This window comes from Schistosoma haematobium, chromosome 1, assembly GCF_000699445.3.
Source record: "Schistosoma haematobium chromosome 1, whole genome shotgun sequence".
Classification (NCBI taxonomy): domain Eukaryota; kingdom Metazoa; phylum Platyhelminthes; class Trematoda; order Strigeidida; family Schistosomatidae; genus Schistosoma; species Schistosoma haematobium.
The window spans coordinates 8877683-8895363 of record NC_067196.1 but is presented as its reverse complement, the minus strand read 5'-3'; the positions used below and the strand labels follow the sequence as shown (position 1 = coordinate 8895363).

The window sequence follows — 17681 nt, the reverse complement described above, 5'->3', positions numbered from 1 at the left end:
ATAATTCACCCTATTGGACAAACGAGTAGTCATATAGACTCAATTGCTAAGTGGATAACGCGATGACGTTTGAAGCAAACGGTATTGGGTTCAAGTCCCGGAAGATCAACTCTGGGATGTAGGTATGTATATCCAGCATACGAGTCCCAAATAATATGAGACGCACTTCCTGCATTCTACCGCTAACCACTATCCACCTCTGTTTAAAAATACCCATATTGTGGTTATTGTTTGTATCTTTTTTAACCAATCTTGACGTGTCTGAATGCTATGTTATCGCCTTTAAAATTATCGTTTCACTAGTCCATGTCTTTAACTAAATGTAAGCTTTACAAACCTTCTATAACAGTTACGCGATCTATCTTACTGATTTTAGATTCCCAAATGATTACTCCTCCATCCTCTTTATTTTTTCGATACGTATCTTCAAGTGAATTGACATGCGCTTATTCATATACATATATATAATACTGTTAACCGTTTCACTTTCACTTTCTTAATCACCAATGTCTACCATGTAATATTATGTTACACAAATACAGTTGTATGCATCTGAGAAGCAGCCATGAGATGAGATCAACTCCTGTTATTCTGCCTTAGTTGTTCTGGCTTTATTCACATTTGAAAACTATGTTACTCATTAGTAATGTGGTAATTTAGCAATGATAAAATATATATGATAGCCTAAACCAATTTATTTACGATTGACTGATATTGCAGACTTGAGCTCTTAACAAGTTATCAATCATTAATGTAATGATACAACAGTTTTTTAACTTATGTCAATAACTTATCATAAACCAACTAGTTAAAAAAAACCGTCATTATTGTACAACTAATTCTACACTATCAGAAGGGGCTTAGTGGAGATTTTTAGAAATTCTAAATAGTTGAAACCATGAGTCAATTGAAGCAAGACCACCATAGAAAACCTGGAAGCACTGGTCGACCGTTACGTCTCAGCATGAGACTCCTCAGCAGGGCGCATCCACGACCCCGCCCCCCGCGAGATTCGAACACAGGGCCTATCGGTCTCGAGCGCAAGCACTTAACCATTAGACCAATGAGCCGAACGTTATCCAACAGTGTTAATTTCGAACTTCAACCAATCCACGAAGTTGCGCCACCGTACACCACTGTCTTCAGTGAGTTGATATCTCACAACAGACCTGGTTGAACTCCACTGGTGACGGCTTCTCACTAGAACTCCAGGAAATGCCTCTTGAAGTCACTCATTAGTGAGCAGATGATTATTATCAGAATGGGGATTTGTGGAGACTGTATGTAACGATGAAGATGTAATATAAATTAAAATTGTTACTTGTTTAAAGAAAAAAGATTTTTGATTCTATACTGTTTGAAAGAATGTCAATTTAGTATGAGTTATATGCTTTACTTGAACAATGTTGATTGTTTGGCCAGTAAATTCTCAAGGAAAATAAGTCTTTTAAGGTTTTTGCAAAAATTTAATTCTGTTTGGTATGGAGCGTTTGTGGAGATTGTTGAATTTTATAGCAAAACATCGTAAACTGATCTTAACTAAATAAATGCCAAAAACCAAGATATATTGGGTAACTACTTTGCCGTAGTATGAGGCTCTTTAGCTATGTACATCAAGGATCCCAAAGAAGATCGAATCCAAGATGTTTCATGTGATCATTCATTAACCTTTAGAGTAATATGTTGGCATAAAATGGTTTACATGGATAACTGCAGGCAATTCGTATTATTATGCAATCACGCTACGATGCTTCTATTGGGTAACTGCCTTACACCCGAAATAGCTGATCTCCACCAGTCACTACATCTCACTAGAACTCCTAGAATTAGTCTCCTGAAATTACTTACTAGTGAGTACATGGTTATGATTGGTATAAGGGGTTTGTAGTGATCGTTGAATTTCATAGTTTACAGCACGGGTTAACGTCAGTTAGTTCTTAAGCAAAAACTACTACATTCAAATTAAACCCCCGTTAAGGTACATTCCACTGGCTAAAGCAAGCATAAATTTCGTGAAACGTCACGGAAAAAAGAAATTATCCTTGTTCACTCGAATTCGTACAGTTCTAGCTAAAATAATATTAGAAGTATTCTAAGGGGAATAATAACTTAGATTAAATGTTTGGGTTTAATCTGCTATAAAATTTCTAGGTAACAAGCAAGACAAAAGTGGCTGTCAATAGAAGTTATCTGGTGTTTCTCATATTAAAAAGTCACGTTGTTTAGTTCACTTAATAATGTCTTCAAATTTATCAGTGGAAGATAAAATAGGTAGTCTAGGTATAGCTTCTTTTGATTTGAGCAGTGATAACTCTTCCACTAACTTGGTTGGTTTTCAATTCAAGTAATCTTTTTCGTTGAACAAGTGTTGTAGGAGCAGTGATTTCATATGAATAGTTTCCAGAACTAAAATCACTTGCTTTTAGCGATGGGCTATTATTTTGTAAGGTTTAGCTACCTACACATCAACTAACAGAATCTAACACAGTGAATAGGCGAGATGAATAAATGTGGAAAATACACCTCTCATGGTGCAATCTTAATAGTAAGGCTATATTCAAGTTTGGTTTTGAAACTTGTCTGCCAAACCTTCACAAATTATTTACAAGAACCTTGTAAAAATTAGATTAAATTCATAAGCCATCAATCAAATTTGCTCTGCTAAATAAATTGGAGAATTATCAGACAGGTACCAAGGTTTAACAGAATATGATATAGTAATCGCATAGTCCTAATCGATCAACTTAAAATCCTTTCACTTCTAACAATGATTATTTTTAAACTACTATTTTCACTACATGATCAGGTGGGATTCTTAAAAGTCATAGCTAGTAACCATTTTGATGGGGATTTCAAATTTCCATCCAATATGACAACCTCAATTAGTCTGCATTTGCTCCAAGACAAACACCGTGAATCTCATATGGTAGAGCCGACTTTAGATAAAAAGGGTTTTACTGATGCTATCAAATCACTGAAGGTTTTATCCCTCTTATGGCCCTGACAGTTGTCGTTTTTGTTAACAATATGTTAGAGCATGTCAAAATGCCAACTCATATTAAGCATCTAAAAAGGCGTACTAGATCCAAATTAGTTTTTAACAAGTCATGATAATGCTCAACGAACACATCCCTTTGTACAAACAATTAGGCAGTTGAAATGAGGATTGGAAGACAACTGTGAACAGATCAGTGATTAAGAATATGACAAATTTTATATACAGGCTAAATAGCTAGTTGTAGAAACAAAGCCATGGAAAGTACGACAGAATCATTTCAATAGGGACCAAAGACCTTATTGGAAAAACTTCAGGCGTAAGTACATTATCCAAGAATATTCAAACAAGATGTACGGTCAATATAATTTAACGCCCAGAATTTAAAGTCCATTAAATTATCTACTCAAAAGCCTCTTTTTGGAAACTTGCCTTGAAGTGCATGTTTTAAGGTTGTCACGTTTGCTAAATTAGTTAAAAACAGTACCGAATCTTGTAGGACTTCAAGGATAGTGCTATTCACTTAAAAGATTATGTGTTCTTGATTAATGAACAAAAGATATATGACCAAAAGATCCTGATCATATCACACTAACTATGTCAGGAGATTATTGAGGTAAGGCTGGTTATCTCCATAAGTACCCTGTGACAGAAGTGAGAGAAAAATGGGTGACCTTAAGTTTCATTCAAAACTCTCTGCATATAAATCATGTATCATTCAGTAAAATGGTGAATAGGCGTTTCAGAAAACGTCACCTCTATTTTGTAAATCTGACGTTATTATCATAATTTCTAGAACCGAAAAACTTAGGTATAATTATAGACCGCGAACAAAAAGATAACATACTATAATGAAAATGAAACCAAAATTTCCCCGGTGAAACAGTTGGTATGCATAGCTTTAAAATATTGAGACAGCTGTGTTCAGGATGTTGTACAAAAGTGTGGTATTTCATACAGACATGTTGGGATACTATACCTAACTGATCATACGACTGTCAGATGCATCAGTTCATTTCTGTTGGTTACCTTGTGTTCAGTTGTGCGATCAATTCGAATTCCTTATATGTGAATCCTTCTAAAATTGCTTTAATTGGTTGTATGTCTATATGCTGATTGTGCTTTATTATTAAATACTTAGGACAGACCGACTAAAGGACACTCTGGACAGTTTTAATTCATTACAATGCAGTGCACATTAGGTCAGTCTTGCATTTGTTTCACTGAAATACAGTTGCTGAACAGTCTATTGCTAATGTTATTTCTATTCTAATACAATTGCTGGTGACTCTAAGTGCCAATGTTAATATAAATCCGATTTAATTACAAAGAGATCTAATTCTACTATCAATCTAATACTACTGTTATCCCAGTCTACTCAGTCTACTTATACTTTCATTGTTTATTACTACTGTATATGCCAGTGAATTCAATTACTGAAATGTACGTAAGAACATTTGCGTTCCATTTTTTACTGGGTTAATTTTTCCTCGATCATGGATCGTAAAGTTAACTAACACAACACAAATCTAACTAAAGTTTGGTTTTTAGTAGTGGATTCAAGCAGAAATGAAATGTCTGGTAAAAACGGTAGTTTCAGCCTGATAATATATGAATCAAATCGAGATTGCTATCATTGTGATTCTTGAGTGCTGATATATTCCTACCACTGAAGGGTATTAATTTCCCTATTAGAAGCTCTTACATTCATACAGCGAATATATTTAGTACTAAAGCTAGCCAGATATAACCTTACCTAAAAGTGGTCACTATGACACCGAAATAGTTGACGAATGGGTACAGGTTGTAAGGAAGAAACAGCATAACGATACAAAAGGGAATCCTGTAGTCGAGAAGTGGAAGGCTGATCACAGTGACAGATCAGTTATTTTTCATAGAATCAAGGAGAGTGAAAACTTTGAACCAAAAACTCGTTTCGAGCATGACATTGTTCTGAAAAAACAGCTACTTAATCAACTCATGCCTCAAAATATCTCCGGAGTCACCTTGCTAAAGGTGTACAGACTAGGTAGTCTAGCAAACTTGATGCCTAATCAATCACGACTACTTAAAGTAGTATTCAAATCTTCGAATGAACGCGACTTAATTTTACAGAATGGACATAAATTAAAGGGTTCAGGAGTTTTTATCCGTAAGGACTTGCCGTTGGCAGACCGTGTAAAAAAGATGGGAGGCCGAAAAAGAACTACAACTTAGGTTAGACGCTGGAGAAAAAGACGTAATAGTTGTAAATTTTCGGGTTGTAAGGTTTTGACAGAGAATGATGCCGAAGTCACTCTGGGTGAAGCACGAAGCCACTTAAATAGACTTTGGATCTGTTACACTAAAGCCCAAAGCTTACTCAATAAGCGATCGGAACTAGGTGTACAGATTGGCTCTACAAAGCCATACATAACCGCAGTCACAGAAACCTGGCTGACACAGTCTATAGATAGTATAGAACTTGATTTCGAGGGTTTTACGTTAGTAAGAGCCGACAGAATAAAAAAACGTAAAGGAGGGGGAGTAGTTCTATTTATTAGGAATGCTATCCCGTTTGCCATTATCGACAGTGTATCTCATGAGAGTGGGACGTGTGAATTAGTTAGTTACCACTTGAAATGTAAGGGATAAGAGCTGCTGATTGGTTTGGTCTATCGCACTCCAAGCTGTGAGGTAAATGAGATCCTGCTAAACAGTCTCAATACTTGGTCACAAAGTGGTCGATGTCTAATCCTAGGGGACTTTAATGCACCAATGGTAGACTGGGAAAATCTGCGAACTGAATCGCCAGAAAATTCTTTCGAGCAGGAACTAGTTGATGCGGTTATCACATGTGCCATAGTGCAACATGTGAAAGAAGCGACTAGGTACGATCCGGACACTGAATCATCCTTCCTAGATCTTATATTGACTCACTATGAGGATGGCGTTGCGAACCTCCATTACATGCCACCACTAGGTAAAAGTGATCACGCAGTTTTTACTTTCGATTTCCATATAGCTGTCAATCACGAGCACGCATTAGCTCAATCCAGACCTAACATCTGAAAAGAAAATATACCAGGTGTGATGCACTCAGCATCGTTAGTAGATTGGACAACAGACCCAGAGTCCTCAATTGAAACGGCTTCGGATGCATTTCGAAATTTATACTTAAAAGTTATCGCACCCCACATCTCTTGGACTACACCAAGGGGGTCGAGAAACTCTCCACCATGGTTCAGTAGGGAGGTCCGCATCTTTCTCCGTAAGAGAAGAAAAGTGTGGGTTAGATTCAGGTTACTGGGGACTGATGAGACAAAATCTCAGTATCGAAAAGCTCGGAATACCTGTGCCTCGACCCTCCGTAAGTCTAGAAAGTTGTGCGGAGAAAAAATTGTTAAGGAATCCATAGAATGTCCTAAACGCTTGTATTCCTACGTAAACCAAAGGAAAAAAAGAGGAAATATTTCTGCAATATGGGGAGACAGTACTACCGCATCATTAGTGGAGGACGATTTTGGTAAGGCTCAAGTGTTCTCGAACTACTTTAGCAATGTATATACCACAGAAGCACCCTTCCCGTCAGTCCATACAAATCCCCCCACACATACACTGGATAGCGTGACCATTAAAGAACTCGATGTCTTTGGTCTGCTAAACAAGCTTGACATAGGTAAATCCACGGGGCCTGATGAATTGCATCCTAGGCTAATGAAGGAATTATCTGGCTTTGTTGCGAACCCTTTAAGCATATGCTTTAATCTATCCGTAACGCAGGGTCGTTTACCAAAAGACTGGAAGAACGTCATAGTAAGTCCTGTCTTCAAAACAGGTACAAAACACAAACCTGAGAATTACTGCCCCGTTAGCCTAACTAGTGTGGTTGTTAAAATCTTATAAAAGATTATTTGGAAGGAGCTGTTTAAGTATCTCGATAAAAACAGGATCCTTTCGGAGAAGCAGCACGGCTTCAGAATAGGTTACTCTTGTCTCGCTAACTTATTAGTGGCTCATGAAAGCCGGTGCGCACTTAAGGACCAAAAGCTACCTGTAGACGTAGCCTTCATTGATTTCAGTAAAGCTTTTGACAAAGTTCCGCACAACCGGCTGTTATATAAGTTAAGAAATGTCGGAATTGGAAGCAATTTATTGATGTGGATAAAAGACTTCTTAGTTGGGCGTCAACAGAGAGTACGGATGAACTCAAAGTTATGTAGCTGGGGAACTGTGCTTAGTGGAGTGCCCCAGGGTAAAGTTTTGGGGCCAGTGCTATTCCTCTCGTATGTAAATGACCTTCCTCGCCTAATATCATTATCGGTCTTGCTATATGCTGATGATGTCAAGGTGTGGAGAACGATACGATGTAAAGATGATAGCTTAGAAATCCAAAATGACCTGAATAAATTATCTGAATGGTCTCAAACCTGGCAGTTACCGACAAATACTTCCAAGTGTGTTGTGATGCCTATCGGTCATCAAGGTACAGATACATACACGATGAATAACACTGAGCTACCTGTCGTCCAGACACATAATGACTTACGAGTCATCGTTAGCCAAGACTTAAAGACTAATGCACACTGCCGTGCAATAGCCGCCAAAGGTTTTAGAACCTTATGGTCAATACGTAGGGCTTTTAGTCATGTCGACGCTAAAACGTTTTTTGACTTTGTATACAGTGTTCGTACGTCCTAAACTTGAGCATTATATACACGTGGCTAGCCTCTGTTTAAAAAAAGACAGTGGGCTTTTGGAAAAGGTTCAAAGAACAACAACTAAGCTGATTCCCGGAATAGCGAAGCTCTCGTGTGATGTTCGACTGGCCAAGCCAAACCTATTCCCGTTGTCATATCGTAGAACTAGAGGCGACTTGATTACAGTTTTCAAATTGCTTAGTGATAAATTTGCACCTGATATACCCTCATTTTTTTGTCTTCCAAAACAGAGAATTTACGAGGACACTCCAAAAAAGTTCACAAGCCCAGGACAAATTACTTGTCAGTTGACTACTGACTTTCCCATCGAATCATCAACGAGTGGAACTCATTACCTCAGCACGTGATTGAGGCTCCATCCGTCGAATTTTTCATAAGAAAGTTGGATCAACTGAGAGACCACCACTGCCAAGACTAACACAGGCCATCAAGCCTCCTGTCCTTTCCAAACTGAAACTATTCAGAGTACTCTGAATATGCACCATTCGAAATAAACTAAGTGACAATTTTGTTGCCTTTACTAGCCAAAACGCTCAAATAAAATAATTCTCCTTAACAAGTAGTTTTGTGTCCCATTGCTGAAAAATAATTTCTTTTACAGGTTTGATGTTAAATCAGTAAGACCAAGAAAACTATTTGTATCATGAACAACAACTTACGTGTAAGAATATGATGTACAGACAATAAAATGCTGAGTAAACATAAATAACTATTCATCTCACGGAAACGATTTATTTGAATTAGCGGAGTAAACACAAAACCTATTGCTACCTTGAAAACAAGCACGTTCTAACACTCTTCTGATGTATGTAGTTTTAAATGATCGAACATAGAATTGAAAAGCGATTCAACTTAGCAATTTTTTGAATCGAGAAGTAGTGAATCATCGCCAAATACTTGCGTGAAAAGGAAAATGTTTAATAAAATAACATGAGGTGCGTAAGTATAAGTTATTTTTAACCAATTGGTATAAAATAATAGATTTCTTCGCTCCTGCATCCTGACGCCAGATCACAACTCAGGATATTTTTATGCATCTAGTGCTCTTGATCTGGTCACTTGTCTAAAAATCTCCTAGTGAACCTGACTGAAATGTGTAAGACGAGTTGCTATGATTGTTGTTGGTAGCGTTTGTCGAAGGACAAGGGGATTATGTGAGGAAGCCATTGTTATGTCACCAAATGTTATCTGGTTGAGTAAAAATAAAAAAGATGCGGCCTAGTCAGGGGTTGAAAAGAACTGAAAACAGAATATACGTAAACCTATAAATAACAAATAATGATAATAACAAAAAAGTAAACTAGGGGAATAAAAATCGAGGATTTCTGTTAGTTGAGTGAAATTTATGGAGTTATTCACACATTTTTCTGTCTGGAACGGAATTGTTTACAGATGTTGATTTAACTGTCCAGCCTTCCAAATCTATCTCCCGAGGGGACCAAGATCATGCCATCTAAGGAAGCAAGAAAAAAATTAAGTACTCTCAGTCGTAAAGTGTGTAATTTCATTATTGCTTGTGTTTGCTGTCAACCGGGGACGTTTTTCAGTCTGTTTTTGTTCGGAAAAGGAAATCATTGCAGAAAATATAGCTATTTGTTTACTTCACAAGAGCGCATGGGAACATATATTCGTTTTTCTGGATGGCGAATATTAGGCCAGTATTTCTCGTTCACCCTTCCTGCGACATCAGAGCCTTGTACACAGTTTTATATCTTCGAGATAACTAGGGGCTGAGAGTGCATTATTAAGGGATGTGAAACACTAATCCTGGGGCTAAGAGCACCAAAACTCCCCACTCTGTCTCTACCTTGTTAGATATTATGCATAACTTCCGGTACTTTGGGTAATCTTTTTCTTCATGTCTTCGTCCTTGATTCGATACTCTGTTCTATGTTGGATGTTTATGAAGCCAAGTCACACTGCGCTCTCGTAAAATGTATCGTTAAACAGACGTTAATATCATTACTGAACCTTGTCATTAGATACCACTGTGATGATTAGCGAGCGATAACCACATTGCCCTGTACTTTAGGTCTTGGGCACACGATATGCGGTATGTATTTGCTCCACCCCGTCCCAATTGTTAAAGGGCTAACATTGCGGCAGTCAGAGACTGTCTTATTGCAACAATTTTTCATCACTTACATGAGAATTCAGACATATTAAATAAAGCAGATACAGTCAGAGCTGAAATGTTTATCGAACTATTTCGGCCAGGTCTACTCTGCGATTATTGTTATTAATACTTTCTATAGGCTCACTGTTGAGATACGAGTTATAGAACCAATAAATATGATTGGAAAGCTATTTCCTATTTACTTATCAACCCAGACATTTTACATCCAAAAAAAGAATAAATAAATGGTAATTGCTAGGGTTTATTTATGGATTTTTATCACACATATTCCTATTTGACAACTATTAAGTAATCATATTATATATATATTCATATTCATCTTATCAAAAGCTTTCATTTGACCTACTACTGTTGTACGATTTACCATTCTCAAGTTATTCCCAATCTACTAGTTACAATCTTTCACACTCACAGCCACTTTTGGCTTGATCTTTTATAACTATTGTTTTTTATTTTATTGTGTAATGAGGTCTGATGCGCTTCTTTATAAACCATGTACTTCTGAAATATACGATTCATGCAGTGGAGGCTGAGATTGTGTTCTGGACTCAACGGGTAGTGCTGGACGAGAAGTTACTATTTTGGGAACCACTAAAGATTCATAGTTGACGCAAGGCTGCTAGGGCTGGTCGGTGTGTCATTGGCTTAGCACAAGAACGAGGTCATGCAAGTTAGTATCCTGGTTGGTTGCTTTGTTACATGATAGTCGACAGGGGACAAAGTCATAACAGAAATCTGTTAGGCTGCCGCGTCCCAATGGGTTATACCGACAGTTGCTGCCATCCCATGTAGGCACTATTTCAGAAGCACTCAAGATTCCGTTCAACATGTTATTTTCCCAAGCTTCACTCACTAAGATTTGAAAGGATACTATAGATAGCGTCAAACTAGCAACCTGTCAGTTACTTGAATAAACAATTCCGGCTAAGTTACTGAGCCACCTAGATTCACACAATCTGTCAATTTCAGAGCAACACATATTTCGGATAAGCATTCATGTTCAGTTGACTTATTAATTGTGAAAGAGGACTGAGCAGTAGCCCAAATGTTGGTTTCATGGTCGACATGATATCAATAGATTTTGGCTAGACATTAGAAAGTGTTTCACACCTAGGGCTTATGCAAAAGCTCTCGAGGTTTGGAATAATATATGCCGAGGAAGAAGGGATAAGAAACTTCCTCTGCGGCTGAAGACGGAGTGTCAGAGTAAATGGGATACTATCTAAATGGAAGCCATTTTAAATTATCGTACCTGAGGTTATCGTCTTAAATCTCTCATAGCTTTTTTTCTACGCCAACTAATTACCGGTACTGTTTAATTCACCTATACTATTGTTTGCAAATGTCAAAATCTGGAGAACCATTAGCAATGAGGCTGACTATCTTCGTCCCCAAATGTTATGGTCACTTGACCAAGGATTCGAATGTTTTGATGAGGGTATGTTTTGGGTTTTATACCCCAACTGTATAATACCACACTTATGGTACTGCATCCAAGCGGCCGGTCCATGTGTTATTAGAGATGTTGGCACACTCTAGAGTGTCCAGTATGTGGGAACTAAGTTAGTGGTGGGTATTTCCAAACTACCCAACTACAAGCGTGTGGTTTTGTGGTCTAGTTCGGTATTGGTACATCTATCTTCTCTACTATAACGATAGACCTAGTCCCAAAGCTGTAGATTTGTTACGATGTGACTACCTGATCCATAAGATTTTTCGTGGAAGTCACGTAAATGTCCATATTGACTTTCATTCAATGACACTCAGCAATATGATTTTAGCCCTTCCGAAGAACACAGGCTGTGGATGGAGTAATATGTCTGATTTAAATAGGGATAAATCATACAAAATAAGTACGCCTGCAAGGCGGAGCCATGTCATACAGAACAGTTATTACCGCTTTCACCACCACTAACCTTCTTTCGGTGTTGAATGGTGAATATGAATTTTTTCAGTTATCTTATGCTCATCCTCAAGAATTGTGTGGTTAGAACCAATACCACTACAAGCGCTTAAAATGCGTATACCTTTACCTCTTATCGTCTCGTAGAATGTGAGGTGACCTTATATTGGCATCCCGTATTCTTAATAACCATTCGGATGTTAACATGTCATATCTTTTTACACCTTCCAGAACTAATCATATTTAAGGCCAAAACAAGAATGTTCAAAAACTGCCTACGCACACAAACGTATAACTTTTTGCACGTTATTAACATCCTCATATGCTGTATTCCAGTCACAGGATACCGGAAAATGTGGCTTAAAGATGGTGATCTACGCCTCTTAACTCAGTCAAAATAAATGTTTTCACGCTTGCTTTCATCATTTATCCACAGATTTTAAGTTACGTATGTTTGCTAAAAATCCTAAGATTATATGCACGTACTGGAAGTCTTTTGAACTTCATTTCCCATATTTATATACCCTTACATATAAGTTAAATAATATTATTTGTTAAAATGCCTACTCAAAGTTGTTCGGCGAGAGATGGCAAGGTTTTTTTATTGGAAGCAATCGTACATTTATTATTCATTAAGACATCATTACATTTTGATAAGCAAAATAATTTTGTCATCGTCCATCTCTTGTCTGTGACTTATCCAAACTATATCTGGAAGTGATCATTCTGTAGATCACCAACGTAGATTATCTGTATTGAATGATTGGGAGCCTACTCGAATTGGACGGAAGTGGTTTGATGAAACAGCTAACTTCGAAGTTACTCTTCGCTGTCAGAACGTAACATGGATTATCACTTCGTCGTATTCAGGTCCTATGGCTGGTTTACTGACCGTAAAACGCAAAGTACGTTATTGTAGAAAGATATTAGTGAGAATAGATGCAGTAAGGGTGACCACTACCATATGGGATTGTTCATGGCGTGTTGTTAACCAATGCTCGTTGTCTGTTCTTGACCTGGAGGAGGGTCAGTGAAATGTTCAACATTCAGTGACCCGACTGTTGGATGGTTTGGCTAGGGCTCAGTGATATTTCTTTGGCCCTACATTTCCTTAAGTCAATATCAGTTTAGTGAAAGCTTTATCACAAGTACCGATGAAGCCTCGAAAATCAGGTGAAGGCAAAAGTACTCATGTGCGTTCTTATTGCAGCAACTTATTACCTTTGGTTTTTTGCTCACGTGATTATTTCTCATTTCACAGCATTATTTATTTTTTAAAATCACTTAGTCTAATCAATTTATAATTGAATTGACTCAGATGTAAATCAGTCCTTCTCTGTTTGTCATAATAAGTCTTCTCTACTATATAGGAGAGGAGAGAGCTGTTTCATCCTGTATCCAAGTGATGTTAGAATTATCCTTATTATCTCTCAAATATAACACCAATAACTGTGACAATTAAAGGTTACCATAGCATAGGCTTGTAGTGTGGCGTCGAGTCGCGGTTGACTATGATCACCACTACAGGAAGACTACGTACCAGTTAACCGATAAGATCCCCCGTAAGCCAAATATCAGAAGGCAGTTGATGGCTGTAGTCGAGATTTATTTGTTGGCGACCTCGTGGTATCGAAAGAATACCGAGATCGTGACAGGTTACAAGTGTGGTTACTGAGCGTAACCGAATTCGTGCAAGGTCACAATCAGCGGAAGAATGTATGCGTTTTGGTACAGTTAAACAATCAAGTACAGTAAAACAATCCCCGGTAGAATTGGTTATAATAATAAATGTTTCCATTACACCAATCACGTCCTCTTGATAAAAGTAGATCACTACAGGCTCTTTAGTGAATATTTTGAAAATCCATTTCTGAATTGCTATTCTTTTGATACATTGTTTAGCAACACTTATCACGATTAAAGGTTATATCAAACGTAACTTTCAATCTACAATATTTAGTGTTAGGAAACATCAATTTGTGGAACAAAAGTCATCAAACTTATTGGAATTTATTGGGATTTTTATTTTTGATTGTCAGACCTTTAAACCAACGTTTGTCCCAAAATTAAGATTAGCTATTTATCAAATTCACATAAAAACTACACCCATTTACATTTGGTAGGTAATTTGATAATTTGACCAGGAACAGCCATGACTTGATATTTGTTTACTGTTTTGGAACGTTACCAAACATCTTATTTGATTTGTCAATATTATTCTCAAAACAATGTTAACCGTTAACTCTAGATCCTAACTTGTTTCGACGGTATCCTTCTTGATATCGTGGGATAGTACTTTGTAGAGATAATAGATGCAAATCGAAAGTCAAACACTTGATTGTACAAGTAGGAAGGTGAAAAATAAGTAAAATCTACCAAGTACGTCACCAATTTGTTTTTCGAAAATGTTAACTAGATAACTAGAAGCTACTCAAAGTAAAAAATGAACTTAAATAATGGCTTATTTGAATGGTATGCTGATAAAGCATATTTAACTCAGTATTTTGTCAACTTAAAGACAAATCCTTCGTAGAAAAATGTCTTATTGTGCTTGATAATAAACTGTATGCTTATTCTGTGCATTAAAAGATTAAGAAGTGGCTTAGTACATTCCAGACTACCACATTGAACAGAAAATCGTCCACTCAATTATACAAGCTTAAAACATAAATCCTAAAATATTAGTAGAATACGGCATCCCATATATGATTAGTTGGTATATTCTTATATCAAATGGGAATATTGACTTCATAGTAATGAGTATTATGCCTAAGAAGTAAAACCTAAATCTTTTTCTATAGCACAAAATTTCACATAACGATTCTACACGTAGTATAAAGCCAGGCCAATATAAACCATATTTTTTCGTTATTTTAGTATAGTATCTTATCAAAATTATATATAAGATGTAAATAAATTAAACTTAGAGTTTAACGTCAAGTTTCTTAGGGACGAATGTAAGTTAGAAAACTGCTGAACAGCTTTTTACTACGAGTTTGAGAATCGTCATCTGTGTGCTTGTGGTTTCCCCTTGACAAACATGTTACAGTAACTTGAGTAAAATCTAGTCAATCACTATTTCAATATTGTTCAGTTGATAACTTTGTTCAATCTTCATCTGATATCCGAGTATAAATGTAAAAGATATGTGACCCGTTGCAATAACATTGTCATTTTAAGCAAAGATGTATAGTGGCTAGCAGTGGAATCCAGGACATACGCACAGTATGCACATATGCCAATAAGAGACTGATCAATTGTAGTCTTAAACATCAATGGGAAGATTCAAGTAAAACAATACCAAGTGAACGTTGTCATTTGTTGAAGGTTATAGAAATGATAAATTATTGCTCAAACTACTTACTATTATTAAGTAGCACAATATAGCAAATGGAAATGACAGTGTCGTAGAAAATATGGTTTCAAAATAGTAAATTGATTTCAGTTGTTTGTAAGATAAACTGATTTTGATCATTTGATTTTTATGCTAATGAAAATTACTAGGTTTCTAAATTTCCCTAAAATGTTTCTCATGTTAAATATAATCTTTCATGAGTCAGTTGAAGCTAGGTCACCATGGAAAACCTGGAAGCACTGGACGGCCGTTTCGTCCTAGCACGGGACTCCTCAGCAGTGCGCATCCGCGATCCCGCATCCCGCGAGATTTGAACCCAGGACCTATGAGTCTCGCTTCAGGCGCTCAACCAACCGGACCACTGAGCCTGCCGTCATCCAACGGTGTCACTAGTGAGCAACTTCAATTGACTCATGATTTCAATCTGTGAAAATTTCTAAAATCTCCACAAACCCCTTCTGATAATAATCATCTGTTCACTAGTGACTGACTTAAAGAGATAGTCCTGGAGTTCTAGTGAGAAGCCATGACCAGTGGAGTTCAAACAGGTCTGTTGTGAGATATCAACTCACTGAAGACAATGGTGTATGGTGGCGCAACTTCTTGGATTGTTTTAAGCTAGACATTAACACCGTTGGATGCCGGCAGGCTCAGTGGTCCGGTTAGTTGAGCGCCTGAAGCGAGACTCATAGGTCCTGGGTTCAAATCTCGCGGGATGCGGGATCGCGGATGCGCACTGCTGAGGAGTCCCGTGCTAGGACGAAATGGCCGTCCAGTGCTTCCAGGTTTTCATGGTGATCTAGCTTCAATTGACTCATGATTTCAATCTGTGGAAATTTCTAAAATTTCCACAAACCCCTTCTGACAGTTTTTTATGTCGACTAGTTATTGAAAAATATCAATTAATCTCTTTATTGAAAAGATATCTCATTTTAAGTATTGATCAAACTACTGAGTACGAACGGGGTCGATTTATTTATCATAAAAGTAACCAACCAAGGTTGGTCACTAAGCCATATTCTATGCATGAACCAGAGAGAACACTGATGATTTATTTATTTGAATATATAAATATTGGTACAAAGGGGCAGCGAATACATATGTACCACACAAGTCAATTGATTTGTGTATTGGCTGTGATACTACCCGGGTGCCTGAACAGAAGTAGGTGGTCTCCTTTGGGGACGACACCCCGAGCCTTCGATCTAAAGGTCTGATCCGCAACGCAGTGGAACAACATAGGGAGTTGCAGTCACATGGTAGCCGGTCACCAACGATTGATTCATACGCCGTTTGTTCCTTCAGGTTTCTGGAGCCCATGTACACCATTGGTTTGGAATCAGGGGTTCCCAACTTCCCTAGGTGGACTCTCTATCTCCACCAACCCGATTAAAGCACTGGACATTTGGTTTTCGTCCTTTCAATTTCGTAAACAACAGTAATGTTGCAAGAATGTAGTGAGTAGGACTTCCCTGTTAGTGGGTGTATACGCGTGGCCATATGAGGGCGTTTGAAGAGAGGCTGTACCAGGGCATTTATAATAAAATTGAAGGAAATTTATTACAAATTAATTAATCACATACAAGTTGTTTCGTTGAGGAAAGTCAAAATGTTCATAAGAACAAAGTGATTTCTAGAAAAGAATTAAGTCTTAAAATTTTACTAACAAAACAGTTATGTGTTAATGAAGTACTGATGAGTATAAAGTAAACAGTAAGATATCACAAATAGTATAAAAGTGTCATTCATTATCTTCAACAGAATTAGGCAATCAAACATGGGTATTCATATGTATAATGTGGATAATTTGCATTTACTCACGAAACCACCCCGATAAACAGATATTAAAAGACATTATAAGTAATAAACAAGGGGTGTTCTCTTTTTGTAACAAGATTACATATTTATGTTCAGCGTATTTGACATACAAACGAAAACGAATACGCATCACTTAAAGCATGGATGAATATCAGCACTACATCCTATAGATCCTTCAACAACCTATAAACCTAAGCTAAGACTCAAACACGAAAATGTGAAAATGTTATTTTTTTTATGCGTCTTGAAATGTATCCATATTTAGAAGCAACAATGTTAAGTGGTAGAAAGTAGTAGTCAGTAGACTCAGAGTTTAGATTTGCCGATAAAGTGTTTGTAATTACTATTACCCCATACTACTATCAACACATTGATTTCTTCTATTATATTACGTAAAATATTACTTTAACCGGACAAGTTCCCTAAATGTTCCTGAAAAAGTAGTGAATGAGCATTACTTGACATTGATGGTAAATTACAAACATAATTCCTATAAGGAGTATACAGACAATGGAATAGTGTATTTAGATTAGACAATAACTCTAATGAAAGAGCTACTTTCAAAAGTGATTGAATGTATGAAAACCACTGGAAGCAAAAAAAACATTGGATATCTGTTTCATCCTTATGTGAAAATCTCTAGCAAAACGCATCCGTAAATTGATTGAAGTAATCATTCAGTTTAAACTTTTTAGCCTGAATGTTGAATGACTGTCATGAGGCCTAGAGTCCTGTGTTCATTCTTTGGTGATGTTGTAGATTCATATTGTTGA

General features: G+C 37.1%; 1 protein-coding gene across 1 annotated transcript in view; it reads right to left on the bottom strand.

Annotated features, from left to right (window-relative positions):
- Window positions 1–8449, bottom strand: part of MS3_00001896 (uncharacterized protein) — a 45475-nt gene extending 37026 nt beyond the window's left edge. The window contains exon 1 of the mRNA XM_051209399.1: window positions 8355–8449. The gene's annotated coding sequence lies outside the window, so the exon portion shown is untranslated. The remainder of the gene's footprint in view (window positions 1–8354) is intronic.
- Between the last annotated feature and the right edge of the window lie 9232 nt (window positions 8450–17681).